Raw genomic sequence first — 15,072 nt, 5'->3', positions numbered from 1 at the left:
CGTGATGGCCTCTTCTCGGCGGAGTCCGGGAAGTGGACACGGTGTTGGAGTAATGCTTGCGCATGTTGCTCTCTAGTTTCTCGCTCGCGCTTTGCCTCCTCTTCTCGCTCTCTTTTGCGAACAGGATAGCCACCATATTTGCTAGTTGCTTGCTGCAGCTCCACATATTTACCTTGCCATACCTATTAAGCTTAAATAGTCTTGATCGCGAGGGTGCAAGATTGCTGAGTCCATCTGGCTCACAGATTACTATTACACCAGATGCAGGGCCTGATGATTCCGCTCCAGGTGACGCGCTCGAGCTCAAGTGGGAGTTCGACGAAGACTCTCAACGATACTATGTTTCCTTTCCTGATGATCAGTAGTGGTGCCCAGTTGGGGGTGATCGGGACCGTGTCGCATGTTGGGTTATCTTTTATTTTGGCGCCGTAGTCGGGCCATGAGTGTTTGTATGATGTAATGTTATTTATGTACTTGATTGATGTGGCGAGTGTAAGCCAACTATGTTATCTCCCCTTTTATTATCTATATTACATGGGATGTTGTGAAGATTGCCTAACTTGCGACATATGCCTTCAATGCGATTATGCCTCTAAGTCGTGCCTCGACACGTGGGAGATATAGTCGCATCGAGGGTGTGACAGCTAGAGTGTGCAGGTTCCTCATGCTAGCATGACCAAGTCGTCGATGCCATAGCCAGCCTTCTGAAGCTTTCGCAAGTAGACATGTAGTAGGTTGAGGTCCTGTAGAGAAATCAACAATATACATATCTCCTCTCCTAAAGCCTTCGAAGACTTTGGAATTGTCAGCTTCCATGATCACAACACAATGATACTTGCCAAAGACAACAACCATATCAAGATCACAAAGCATTGAGACAGACATGAGGTTGAACCCTAAGGACTCGACAAGCATGACTTTGTCCATGTGTCGATCCTTTGAGATCGCAACCTTACCTAGACTAAATACCTTGCTTTTGCCTTTGTCAGCGTAGGTGATATGATTCAGATGGGATGGAGATAAAGTGGTGTCCATCAATAAGTTCCTGTCACCAGTCATGTGATTTGTACATCCACTGTCAAGGAGCCACTCAGTGGCTTTGGGTTGATCATCCTGCAGATGAATTAGTGCATCTTACAAACTCATATACTTCATCAGTGAAGAATATGACATCAAATTCATCAGATCAATTTCATCAAGCAAGAGAACAGGTAAAGCAGTATGAGGACGAGAAAAATTGAAGTTCATTTATTCATGATTAGCTTGCATCCTTTCAAGCATATTCAGGTCTCCAGCAAATTCTTCGGATGTTTAAGTTCATCTAGAGTAGACCTAACCCTGCATAAGAGATTAGTTCTTTTTCTTCACCACCCACATCTGGAGGGGTGGCAAAGAGTTCATCATTCTGCGAGCTCCATAAGAGAAAGGTGGCATTGAAGCCAATCCACTTCGTTCACATGAGAGGGATTAGAGTAAGCATATGAATAAGCAGAGAAATTCTTCAAGGACTTATGAACATAATGATTTGAAGAATAATGCACATATTCATAACCCTTAGATCTTCCCTGCAAAACAGAAGTGTTAGCACGATGATGTTCATATGAGGACTTTGATCCATATGAGGAATTTGATCCACGTGAGGAATGTGGTCCATATGAGGACTTGGATCCATATAAAGACTTTGGTCCATATGAAGAATTTGATCTGGGGTTCCTATTCTTCATAGGTGGTGTCATGATGACATTCACCTGAAGACTTTCAAGGCACCTTTTGGGAACCCAGATTTTCTTCATAGGGGGACCCTTCCCGCAGTTAGTGCCAACATATCTAGCAAATACATCACCATTCTGATTTTTGAACAGTTTATAATTGGAGTCAAATGACTCATCAGAAGAATATGAAGATTTACATGTAAAGCCAGATAAGGTAGATGGATCCACTGAAGGTCCCTTTGCAGCAACCCATGAGGTTTTGGGATACTGCTCAGGTTTCCAGTAGGTCCCATCAGCATTGAGTTTCCTCTCAAAGGCAATACCCTCTTTCCTAGGGTTCATGTTGAGGATCTACTTTTTAAGCACATCACAAAGTTCCTGATGCCCTTTGAGACTTTTGTACATGCCTGTCACATACAATTCCTTCAGCCCTGCATGGTCAGTGATACTAGTAGCATCCTCAGATGAGGAATTAGTGATAGCAGACACAATTGAAGAATTTGCAGCAATAGAAGCATTTGAACTTTCAGGTGAAGAATTAGCAGATTCACGTTCAATGCATTTCAAACATGGTGGGATGAATTCAACCTGAGCAGAACTGATTTGTTGAGCATGTAATGAGTCACATTCCTTCTGAAGATCTTCATAAATCACTCTTAGCTGTTCAAGGTCTTGCTTTCTTTGAAGAAATTCATAAGAAAGCTTCTCATGATTAGATAAGGGAGTGTTATGATGACTCTGATGGTTGTCAAACTTAGTTTGAAGTCTCTGAATATTTCTAGTCAAAGTTTTAGTGCGATCCATTTCTTCGCCCAACATATCATCGCTTTTGTCTAGCATATTTTGAACCTTCTCAAGAGCCTTTTGTTGTTTCACAGCTATCTTAGCAAGTTTAGAATAGCTAGGCTTGAGGTTTTCATCAGATTCATCCTCACTTGATTCAGAGGAGGGATATTTGAGTACCTTTGCACCTTTTGCCATGAAGCAATAGGTGAGAGCGTACTCATCATCGCTATCGTCAGCAGTGTTGGGGAGGTCATTTTCCTCAGAGTTAAAGATGGACTTGCTTACGAACGTAGTAGCGAGAGTTAGGCTTGCCACACTAGAGTCTGACTCCTCAGATGCCTCCTCTTCCTCATTTTCCTCAGATTCAGCCTCAGAGTCCATTTCCTTGCCAATGAATGCCCGAGCCTTCTTGGAGCTATTCTTCTTGTGTGATGAAGACCTTGAGGATTTCGATGAAGAGGACTTTGAAGATTTCTTCTTCTTCTTTGAATCATCAAAACTGTAGTCCTTGTACTTCTTCTTCTTTGATTCGTTTTCCCACTAAGGACAATCTTGAATATAGTGACCGGGTTTCTTGCATTTGTGGCAAAGTCTCTTCTGCTAGTCACGGGATGCGGAATCTGATCTTATGTCATCACTTCTTGAGGATTTGTCAAATCTACCATGTCTTGAGAACTTCTGGAATTTCCTCACGAGCATTGATAGCTCCTGGCTTAGTTCTTCAGGATCACCAAGGCTGCTACCTGAATCCTCACCTTCAGATTCAGAGACTGCCTTGGCCTTTAGTGCATGTGATCTGCCATAGCCCGGTCCATAGAGATCTCTCTTCTCAGCAAGTTGGAACTCATGAGTATTTAGCCTCTCGAGGATATCAACGGGATCAAGTGACTTGTAGTCTCCACGTTCTTGTATCATCAATGCCAGAGTGTCAAAAGAGGAATCAAATGATCTCAACAATTTCTTCACCGCCTCATGGTCGGTGATGTCAGTGGCACCAAGTGCTTGAAGCTCGTTTGAAATGTTAGTGAGGCGATCAAAGGTTTGCTGAACATTTTCATTGTTGAGTCTTTAGAAGTGGTTGAAGAGATTGCGAAGAACGTCAACTCGAGAGTCACACCGTGTTGAGACTCCTTCATTGACCTTGGACAGCCTATCCCAGATAAGCTTTGCTGTCTCCAAAGCACTCCCTCTGCCATACCGCCCTTTGCTCAGATGGCCACATATGATGTTCTTCGCTTGAGAGTCGAGTTGCTTGAATCTCTTCACGTTAGCAGTGTTGATGGTAGGAGTGACAGAGGGAACACCATTTTCCACAACATACCAGAGATCGTTGTCAATTGCCTCAAGATGTATTCACATCTTATTCTTCCAGTAGGGGTAGTCCATCCCATCGAAGGTAGGACACCCAGCGGAGACCTTGATCATACATGCGGTCCACATAACTAAAACTCCAGGAGGTTAAACCAAAATCACACAGAACAAGGGAGTACCTTGCTCCGATACCAACTGAAAGTGCGTTATATCGACTAGAGGGGGGTGAATAGGCGATTTTTACATATTCGTCACTGAGGAATTTCAGGGTGAGGAAATTCCTAAGCAACAAAATACTTAGCAGTTGAATAAGTACTCAGATGCAAGCATAACAGAGAAGTATCACAGTCACCATGAAGAAGTGAAAACAAGCACAGAATACAGAAAGCGTAAACACAGGATAAGTAGGCTGAGGACAAACTGACTGAAGAAATTGAATTGAAGAAATTGAGAAAATCTCCAGTCAAAGTCTTCAAATAGTAATGATCAAGAACAACAACACAGTAATGAGGAAATGAAAGGGTTGAAGAAATAGAACCAGTTAGCTCAGTGAAGACAATGATTTGGTAGACCAGTTCCAACAGCTATGACAGTCGTATGTCTGGTTGGAGCGGCTAGGTATTTAAACCCGAGGACACACAGTCCTCACTGTATTCTCCTTGAGCTAAGGTCACAGAGACCTCGCCCAATCACTCAGGGTAAGTCTTCAGGTGACTTCCAAACCTTCACAAACTCGGTCACTCGGTGATCCACAATTTCCTCTTGGATGCTCTAGACCATGATGCCTAACTGTCTGGAGGATGCACAGTCCTCAAAGGTAACAAGCATCAGTTCCACATAGGAAAAATCTCTTGAGTGATGCTCAATCACTTTGGGTTTGTAGGTGTTTGGTTTGGGGTTTTGGGTTTTTCCTTACTTGATGATTTTTGCTCTAAGTCCTCGGAGGATGGGATGCTCTCAATGACAAGTGTCAGTTTCTCGCGGAGCAGCCAACTAGCTAGTGATTGTATGGGGCATCTATTTATAGCCTAGGGAGCAGCCCGACATGATAAGACATAAATGCCCTTCAATGATATGACCATTAGGTGGGTGGATATTTTGGGACAGCTGTCACGTAGAAGAACAACGGTCAGAAATTTGGCTATCAAATTCCTTAGGGATATCATGTTTCTCACTTGTAGGCAATCCGCAGTGGCGAATTCCTAACTCCTCAGTTAGAACAAATTCCTCAGAGAACAGAAGATCTTCGTCTCTGTCACTGAACAAATTGACTGAACTATATGAGATTTCCAATGGCTTCACTCGAAAGGATTGGTAGGTGTAGAATTTTGAGATGAGCATCACTTGGAAACTTTTCCTTAGTTTTACCTCGACCCCCTTTAATAGAAAATGAAACTATGAAAACAAAAGTCTTCACGCTTCATGTTCCTCGCATGAATATCAAGTCTTCATGGTCACACCAATTTCTTCACTTTCAAAGTCTTCAGAAAGCCAAAGTCTTCAGTTGAAGACATTCAATTTTAGGGGTCGACTTTCTCTGTAAATATCAAACTCCTCATAGACTTATAGACCTGTGTACACTCACAAAAACATTAGTCCCTTAACCTATAAGTCTTCAATACACCAAAATCACTAAGGGGCACTAGATGCACTTACATTCTCCCTATGTGGTTTTGGTGATTGATGACAGTGCACAAGATAATTAGGTGCCCCTGGGAGCCTATCGAAGATGGTGGTTTTCTATGTTTCTTTTTGGTGGATTTGAGCCGTAGGAAAGCCGTACTATCAAGAGGGGGTCCGCTTCGGAAAGGTTAGGGTGGAATCAAAACATGCACATCTGTTCCTTTGCACCACCTTTCCTTTGCTTCGATGGAGCACCATCGGTTTATCCATGTCTCTGCGATATGAAGGCTGTCAAATGCTAAAGCCTCTGTGGCATGCGGTAGTTCTGCTCAAGGGAGCAGTAGTACCACAGGGGCATGCGGTAGTACTGCTCAAACAAGCAGTAGTACCACTCCTGGTGAGCGGTGGTACCACTCCTGGTGAGTGGTAGTACCACTGCTTCCAGCCCTGACGCTGGCGCATGCGGAAGTAGGTGCGGAATAATTTTTTTACTTCCGCCCCTACACGGTAGTACCGCTCCCTGTGAGCGGTAGTACCATGCCGGAGTTTTGCACAACTCCAACCTCAACGAAAGTAGCTACGGAAGCAACTTATTTCTCCCGTGCATTTTCCAGAGCCAGTTGAGCCCTGCCTTATGGTAGTACCATAAGGGCGCGTGGTAGTACCGCTCCGGCAGTTCTACCGCCCGTTGCCATGTGCAACATGCCCTCATCTGGCCTCTACCGAGTGGGGGGTAGTACCGCACCTCACAACAGTAGTACCGCGGCCGTGTGCGGTAGTACCGCGTCTCGCGGGCTGAGAGAGGGGTAACGGTTGGATCTTTTCCCCACTATATAAAGGGGGTCTTCTTCCCCAAGAAGCCCACCTCTTCCCTCCCCAAGCTCCCTTGTTGCTCAACGCTCCATTTTCGCCCGATCTCTCTCCCTAGCCAATCAAACTTGTTGATTCTCTAGGCATTGGTTGAGAAGGCCCCGATCTACACTTCCACCAAGAAAATTTTGATTCCCCCTACTAATCCCTTTCGGATCTTGTTACTCTTGGGTGTTTGAGCACCCTAGACAGTTGAGGTCACCGCGGAGCCACATTCCATTGTGGTGAAGCTTCATGGTATCATTGGGAGCCTCCAATTAAGTTGTGGAGATAGCCCCAACCTTGTTTGTGAAGTTTCGGTCACCACCTTCAAGGGCACCAATAGTGGAATCACGGCATCTCGCATTGTGTGAGGGCGTGAGGATACAGTGGCCCTAGTGGCTTCTTGTGGAGCATTGTGCCTCCACACCGCTCCAACGGAGACGTACTTCCTCTCAAAGGGAAGGAACTTCGGTAACACATCCTCGTCTCTACCGGCTCCACTCTTGGATATCTCTTACCTTTACTTGTGCAAGATTACACTGTGTTGTATCCCTTGCTTTCTCATGTACTTGTTGTTGTTGCATCATATAGGTACCTACTTGCACATCTAGACAACCTATTTTGATTGCTAAGTTTAATTCGGCAAAGAAAACCTAAAAATTGTTAGTTGCCTATTCACCCCCACTAGTCAACCATATCGATCCTTTCAATTGGTATCAGAGCCTCATCTCTTTATTAAGGACTTTTCCGTCCGAAGAGTATGGTTGACACCACAGACGAGGTGGAGGAGCACTCCGGTGCGAGTCCTCCCTTGTCTGCGGCCGATTGGTGATCCTCGGTCTATCATGAGGAGTTCAATGCAGCTTTGGAGACATTAAAAACCTCCATGATGACCGAGGTTAAAGGCATGTTTAAGGATTTTCTTGAAGTTCTTAAATTATCCACCGCACCGTTGGAAGTGGTTGATTCCACTAACAAGGTGACGGATGCCAACTCCAATAAGGGGGAAGCTAGTAGTGACCAAGTTCCTTTGTCGAGTGGTATGAATGGGAGTGGCATCTTTGCCCATGTTGAACCTCCCATTTCCTATGGAGGACCGGTTCCCTCCACACATATGAATCATGTTGGTCCTCCTCCTAATCTTGTGAAAAATGAGGATTTTGCCTCTTGGGTGTATCACTTTAAATGTCATTTAAATCATAGTTCTACTAATCTTTGGAGAACTATTGAGCACGGTTTCTACCCGCACAACCCAAGAAACTTCACTCCTAGAGAAGCCACATATCATCAATTTAACGATTACACAATTTAACGATTACACTCTCTTCATTCTCCAAGAATCCATTCGTCCCGAAGATATTGGGCACCTCCAACCTTTCACCGTGGCCAAGGAAGCATGGCAACATGTTGTTTCCATTTACAAGGGAAGCGCAAGCATTCAACGCTCAAACTTTGAAGTGCTGCAAGATGAAGCCGATGAGTTTGCAATGATTGAAGATGAAGAACCGCGAGAGCTTTACCGAAGATTAACCACTCTCGCGGTCTCACTCCGAGATCATGGGTGTTGGGGAACGCAGTAATTTCAAAATTTTCCTACGCACACGCAAGATCACGGTGATGCATAGCAACGAGAGGGGAGAGTGTTGTCTACGTACCCACGCAGACCGACTGTGGAAGCATTGACGCAACGTAGAGGAAGTAGTCGTACGTCTTCCCAATCCGACCGATCCAAGCACCGTTACTCCGGCACCTCTGAGTTCTTAGCACACGTACAGCTCGATGACGCTCCCCGGGCTCCGATCCAGCAAAGCATCGGGGATGAGTTCCGTCAGCACAACGGCATGGTGACGATGATGATGTTCCACCAACGCAGGGCTTCGCCTAAGCACTACAACGATATGACCGAGGTGGAATATGGTGGCAGGGGGCACCGCACACGGCTAAGGAATGATCACGAGGATCAACTTGTGTGTCCTAGGGTGCCCCCTGCCTCCGTATATAAAGGAGCCAAGGGGAGGGGTGCGGCCGGTCAAGGGAGTCCTACTCCCTCTGGGAGTAGGATTCCTCCCCCCAATCCTAGTTGGAATAGGATTCGCTGAGGGGGAAAAGAGAGAGGGGGGCCAGCCACCTCTCCTTGTCCTAATAGGACCAGGGGAGGGGGGAGGCGCGCGGCCCATCTTGGGCTGCCCCTTCTCTTTTCCACTAAAGCCCAGTAAGGCCCATATAGCTCCCGAGGGGGTTCCGGTAACCTCCCGGTACTCCGGTAAAATCCCGATTTCACCCGGAATACTTCCGATATCCAAACATAGGCTTCCAATATATCAATCTTTATGTCTCGACCATTTCGAGACACCTCGTCATGTCCGTGATCACATCCGGGACTCCGAACTAACTTCGGTACATCAACATGCATAAAACTCATAACAACTGTCATCGTAACTTTAAGCGTGCGGACCCTACGGTTCGAGAACAATGTAGACATGACTGAGACACATCTCCGTTCAATAACCAATAGCGGGACCTGGATGCCCATATTGGCTCCTACATATTCTACGAAGATCTTTATCAGTCAGACCGCATAACAACATACGTTGTTCCCTTTGTCATCGGTATGTTACTTGCCCGAGATTCGATCGTCGGTATCCAATACCTAGTTCAATCTCGTTACCAGCAAGTCTCTTTACTCGTTCCGTAATACATCATCCCGCAACTAACTCATTAGTTGCAATGCTTGCAAGGCTTATGTGATGTGCATTACCGAGAGGGCCCAGAGATACCTCTCCGACAATCGGAGTGACAAATCCTAATCTCGAAATACGCCAACCCAACATGTACCTTTGGAGACACATGTAATGCTCCTTTATAATCACCCAGTTACATTGTGACGTTTGGTAGCACCCAAAGTGTTCCTCCGGCAAACGGGAGTTGCATAATCTCATAGTCATAGGAACATGTATAAGTCATGAAGAAAGCAATAGCAACATACTAAACGATCGGGTGCTAAGCTAATGGAATGGGTCATGTCAATCAGATCATTCACTTAATGATGTGATCCCGTTAATCAAATAACAACTCATTGTTTATGGTTAGGAAACATAGCCATCTTTGATTAACGAGCTAGTCAAGTAGAGGCATACTAGTGACACTCTGTTTGTCTATGTATTCACACATGTATTATGTTTCCGGTTAATACAATTCTAGCATGAATAATAAACATTTATCATGATATAAGGAAATAAATAATAACTTTATTATTGCCTATAGGGCATATTTCCTTCGGTCTCCCACTTGCACTAGAGTCAATAATCTAGTTCACATCACCATGTAATTTAACAGCAATAGTTCACATCACCATGTGATTAACACCCATAGTTCACATCGCTATGTGATTAACACCCAAAGAGTACTAAGGTGTGATCATGTTTTGCTTGTGAGATAATTTTAGTCAACAGGTCTGTCACATTCAGATCCGTAAGTATTTTGCGAATTTCTATGTCAACAATGCTCTGCACGGAGCTACTCTAGCTTATTGCTCCCACTTTCAATATGTATCTAGGTCGAGACTTAGAGTCATCCAGATCTATGTCAAAACTTGCATCGACGTAACTTTTTATGACGAACCTTTTGTCACCTCCATAATTGAGAAATATTTCCTTATTCCACTAAGGATAATTTTGACCGCTGTCCAGTGATCTACTCTTAGATCACTATTGTACTCCCTTGCTTAACACAGTGTAGGGTATACAATAGATTTGGTACACAGCATGGCATACTTTATAGAACCTATGGCTGAGGCATAGGGAATGACTTTCATTCTCTTTCTATCTTCTGCCGTGGTCGGGCTTTGAGTCTTACTCAACTTCACACCTTGTTACATAGGCAAGAAACTTTTTCTTTGACTGTTCCATTTTGAACTACTTCAAAATCTTGTCAAGGTATGTACTCATTGAAAAACTTATCAAGCGTCTTGATCTATCTCTATAGATCTTGATACTCAATATGTAAGCAGCTTTACCGAGGTCTTTCTTTGAAAAACTCCTTTCGAACACTCCTTTATGCTTTGCAGAATAATTCTACATTATTTTCGATCAACAATATGTCATACACATATACTTATCAGAAATGATGTAGTGCTCCCACTCACTTTCTTGTAAATACAGGCTTCACCGCAAGTCTGTATAAAACTTATATGCTTTGATCAACTTATCAAAGCGTATATTCCAACTCCGAGATGCTTGCACCAGTCCATAGATGGATCGCTGGAGCTTGCATATTTTGTTAGCACCTTTAGGATTGACAAAACCTTCTGGTTGTATCATATACAACTCTTCTTTAATAAATCTATTAAGGAATGCAGTTTTGTTTATCCATTTGCCAGATTTCATAAAATGCGGCAATTGCTAACATGATTCAGACAGACTTAAGCATAGATACGAGTGAGAAACTTTCATCGTAGTCAACACCTTGAACTTTGTCGAAAACCTTTTGCGACAATTCTAGCTTTGTAGATAGTAACACTACTATCAGCGTCCGTCTTCCTCTTGAAAATCCATCTATTTTCTATGGCTTGCCGATCATCTGGCAAGTCAACCAAAGTCCATACTTTGTTCTTATACATGGATCTCATCTCAGATTTCATGGCCTCAAGCCATTTTGCGGAATCTGGGCTCACCATCGCTTCTTCATAGTTCACAAGTTCGTCATGGTCTAGTAACATGACTTTCAGAACAGGATTACCGTACCACTCTAGTGCGGATCTCACTCTGGTTTACCTGCAAGATTCGGTAGTAACTTGATCTGAAGTTACATGATCATCATCATTAGCTTCCTCACTAATTGGTGTAGTAGTCACAGGAACAGATTTCTGTGATGAACTACTTTCCAATAAGGGAGAAGGTATAATTACCTTATCAAGTTTTTTACTTTCCTCCCACTCACTTCTTTCGAGAGAAACTCCTTCTCTAGAAAGTTTCCGAATTTAGAAACAAAAGTCTTGCCTTCGGATCTGTGATAGAAGGTGTATCCAATAGTTTCCTTTGGATATCCTATGAAGATTTACTTCTTCGATTTGGGTTCGAGCTTATCATGTTGAAACTTTTTCACATAAGCATCGCAGTCCCAAACTTTAAGAAACGACAGCTTAGGTTTCTTGCCAAACCATAGTTCACACGGTGTCGTCTCAACGGATTTAGATGGTGCCCTATTTAACGTGAATGCAGCTGTCTCTAATGCATAACCCCAAAACGATAGTGGTAGATCGGTAAGAGACATCATAGATTGCACTATATCCAATAAAGTACGGTTATGACGTTCGGACACACCATTATGCTATGGTGTTCCATGTGGCATGAGTTTGTGAAACTATTCCACATTGTTTTAATTGAAGACCAAACTCGTAACTCAAATATTTTACTTCTGCGATCATATCGTAGAAACTTTCATTTTTGTTACGATGATTCTCCACTTCACTCTGAAATTCTTTGAACTTTTCAAATGTTTCAGACCTTTGTTTCATCAAGTAGATATACTCATATCTGCTCAAATCATCTGTGAAGATCAAAAAATAATGATACCTATCGCGAGCCTCAATGTTCATCGGACCACATACATCAGTATGTATGACTTCCAACAAATCTGTTGCTCGCTCCATTGTTCCAAAGAACAGAGTCTTAGTCATCTTGCCCATGAGGCATGGTTCGCAAGCATCAACTGATTCATAATCAAGTGATTCCAAAAGCCCATCAGCATGGAGTTTCTTCATGCGCTTTACACCAATATGACCTAAACGGCAGTGCTACAAATAAGTTGCACTATCATTATTAACTTTGCATCTTTTGGTTTCAATATTATGATTATGTGTATCACTACGATCGAGATCCAACGAACTATTTTCATTGGGTGTGTAACCATATAAGGTTTTATTCATGTAAACAGAACAACAATTTATTCTCTTACTTAAATGAATAACCGTATTACAATAAACATGATCAAATCATATTTATGCTCAACGTAAACACCAAATAACACTTATTTAGGTTCAACACTAATCCCGAATTTATAGGGAGTGTGCGATGATGATCATATCAATCTTGGAACCACTTCCAACACACATCGTCACTTCACCCTTAACTAGTCTCTGTTTATTCTGCAACTCCCGTTTCGAGTTACTAATCTTAGCAACTGAACTAGTATCAAATACTGAGGGGTTGCTATAAACACTAGTAAAGTACACATCAATAACATGTATATCAAATATACTTATGTTCACTTTGCCATCCTTCTTATCTACCAATCACTTGGGGTAGTTCCGCTTCCAGTGACCAGTCCCTTTGCAGTAGAAGCACTTAGTCTCAGGCTTAGGATCAGACTTGGGCTTCTTCACTTGAGCAGCAACTTGCTTGCTGTTCTTTTTGAAGTTCCCCTTCTTCCCTCTGCCCTTTTCTTGAAACTAGTGGTCTTGTCTACCATCAACACTTGATGTTTTTTCTCGATTTCTACCTTCGTCAATTTCCGCATTACGAAGAGCTTGGGAATCATTTCCGTTATCCCTTGCATATCATAGTTCATCACGAAGTTCTACTAACTTGGTGATGGTGACTAGAGAATTCTGTCAATCACTATCTTATCTGGAAGATTAACTCCCACTTGATTCAAGCGATTGTAGTACTCAGACAATCTGGGCACATGCTCACTAGTTGAGCGATTCTCCTCCATATTTTAGCTATAGAACTTGTTGGAGACTTCATATTTCTCAACTCGGGTATTTGCTTGAAATATTAACTTCAACTCCTGGAACATCTCATATGGTCCATGACATTCAAAACGTCTTTGAAGTCCTGATTCTAAGCCATTAAGCATGGTGCACTAAACTATCAAGTAGTCATCATATTGAGCTAGCCAAACGTTCATAATGTCTGCATCTGCTCCTGCAATAGGTCTGTCACCTAGCGGTGCATCAAGGACATAATTCTTTTGTGCAGCAATGAGGATAAACCTCAGATCACGGATCCAATCCGCATTTTTGCTACTAACATCTTTCAACACAATTTTCTCTAGGAACATATCAAAATAAACACAGGGAAGCAATAACGCGAGCTATTGATCTACAACATAATTTGCAAAATACTACCAGGACTAAGTTCATGATAAATTTAAGTTCAATTAATCATATTACTTAAGAACTCCCACTTAGATAGACATCCATCTAATCCTCTAAGTGATTACGTGATCCAAATCAACTAAACCATGTCCGATCATCACGTGAGATGGAGTAGTTTCATTGGTGAACATCGCTATGTTGATCATATCTGCTATATGATTCACGCTCGACCTTTCGGTCTTCGTGTTCCGAGGCCATATCTGTATATGCTTGGCTCGTCAAGTATAACCTGAGTATTCTGCGTGTGCAAAAACTGGCTTGCACCCATTGTAGATGGACGTAGAGCTTATCACACCCGATCATCACGTGGTGTCTGGGCACGACGAACTTTGGCAACGGTGCATACTCAGGGAGAACACTTCTTGATAATTTAGTGAGAGATGATCTTATAATGCTACCGTCAATCAAAGCAAGATAAGATGCATAAAAGGATAAACATCACATGCAATCAATATAAGTGATATGATATGGCCATCATCATCTTGTGCTTGTGATCTCCATCTCTGAAGCACCGTCATGATCACCATCGTCACCGGCGCGACACCTTGATCTCCAGCGTAGCATCGTTGTCGTCTCGCCAATCTTATGCTTCCACGACTATCGCTACCGCTTAGTGATAAAGTAAAGCATTACATCGTGATTGCATTGCATACAATAAAGCGAAAACCATATGGCTCTTGTCAGTTGCCGATAACTCGGTTACAAAACATGATCATCTCATACAATAAAATTCAGCATCATGCCTTGACCATATCACATCACAACATGCCCTGCAAAAACAAGTTAGACGTCCTCTACTTTGTTGTTGCAAGTTTTACGTGGCTGCTACGGGCTTTAAGCAAGAACCAATCTCACCTACGCATCAAAACCACAATGATAGTTTGTCAATTTGACTCCGTTTTAACCTTTGCAAGGACCGGGCGTAGCCACACTCGGTTCAACTAAAGTTGGAGAGACAGTCGCCCGCAAGCCACCTATGTGCAAAGCACGTCGGGGGAACCGGTCTCACGTAAGCGTACGCGTAATGTTGGTCTGGGTCGTCTCGTCCAACAATACCGCCGAACCAAAGTATGACATGCTGGTAGGCAGTATGACTTATATCGCCCACAACTCACTTGTGTTCTACTCGTGCTTATAACATCAAACCATAAAACCTGGCTCGGATGCCACTATTGGGGAACGCAGTAATTTCAAAATTTTCCTACGCACACGCAAGATCATGGTGATGCATAGCAACAAGAGGGGAGAGTGTTGTCTACGTACCCACGCAGACCGACTGCAGAAGCGTTGACGCAACGTAGAGGAAGTAGTCGTACGTCTTCCCGATCCGACCGATCCAAGCACCGTTACTCCGGCACCTCCGAGTTCTTAGCACACGTACAGCTCGATGACGCTCCCCGGGCTCCGATCCAGCAAAGCTTCGGGGATGAGTTCCGTCAGCACAACGGCGTGGTGACGATGATGATGTTCCACCAACGCAGGGCTTCGCCTAAGCACTACAACGATATGACCGAGGTGGAATATGGTGGCAGGGGGCACCGCACACGGCTAAGGAACGATCACGAGGATCAACTTGTGTGTCCTAGGGTGCCCCCTGCCTCCGTATATAAAGGAGCCAAGGGGAGGGGT

The sequence above is a fragment of the Triticum urartu genome, chromosome 2A (genome assembly GCF_056163025.1).
Source record: "Triticum urartu cultivar PI428250 chromosome 2A, HENAU_Tu73, whole genome shotgun sequence".
In the NCBI taxonomy this organism is placed as follows: Eukaryota; Viridiplantae; Streptophyta; class Magnoliopsida; order Poales; family Poaceae; genus Triticum; species Triticum urartu.
This window is presented reverse-complemented; position numbering follows the sequence as displayed.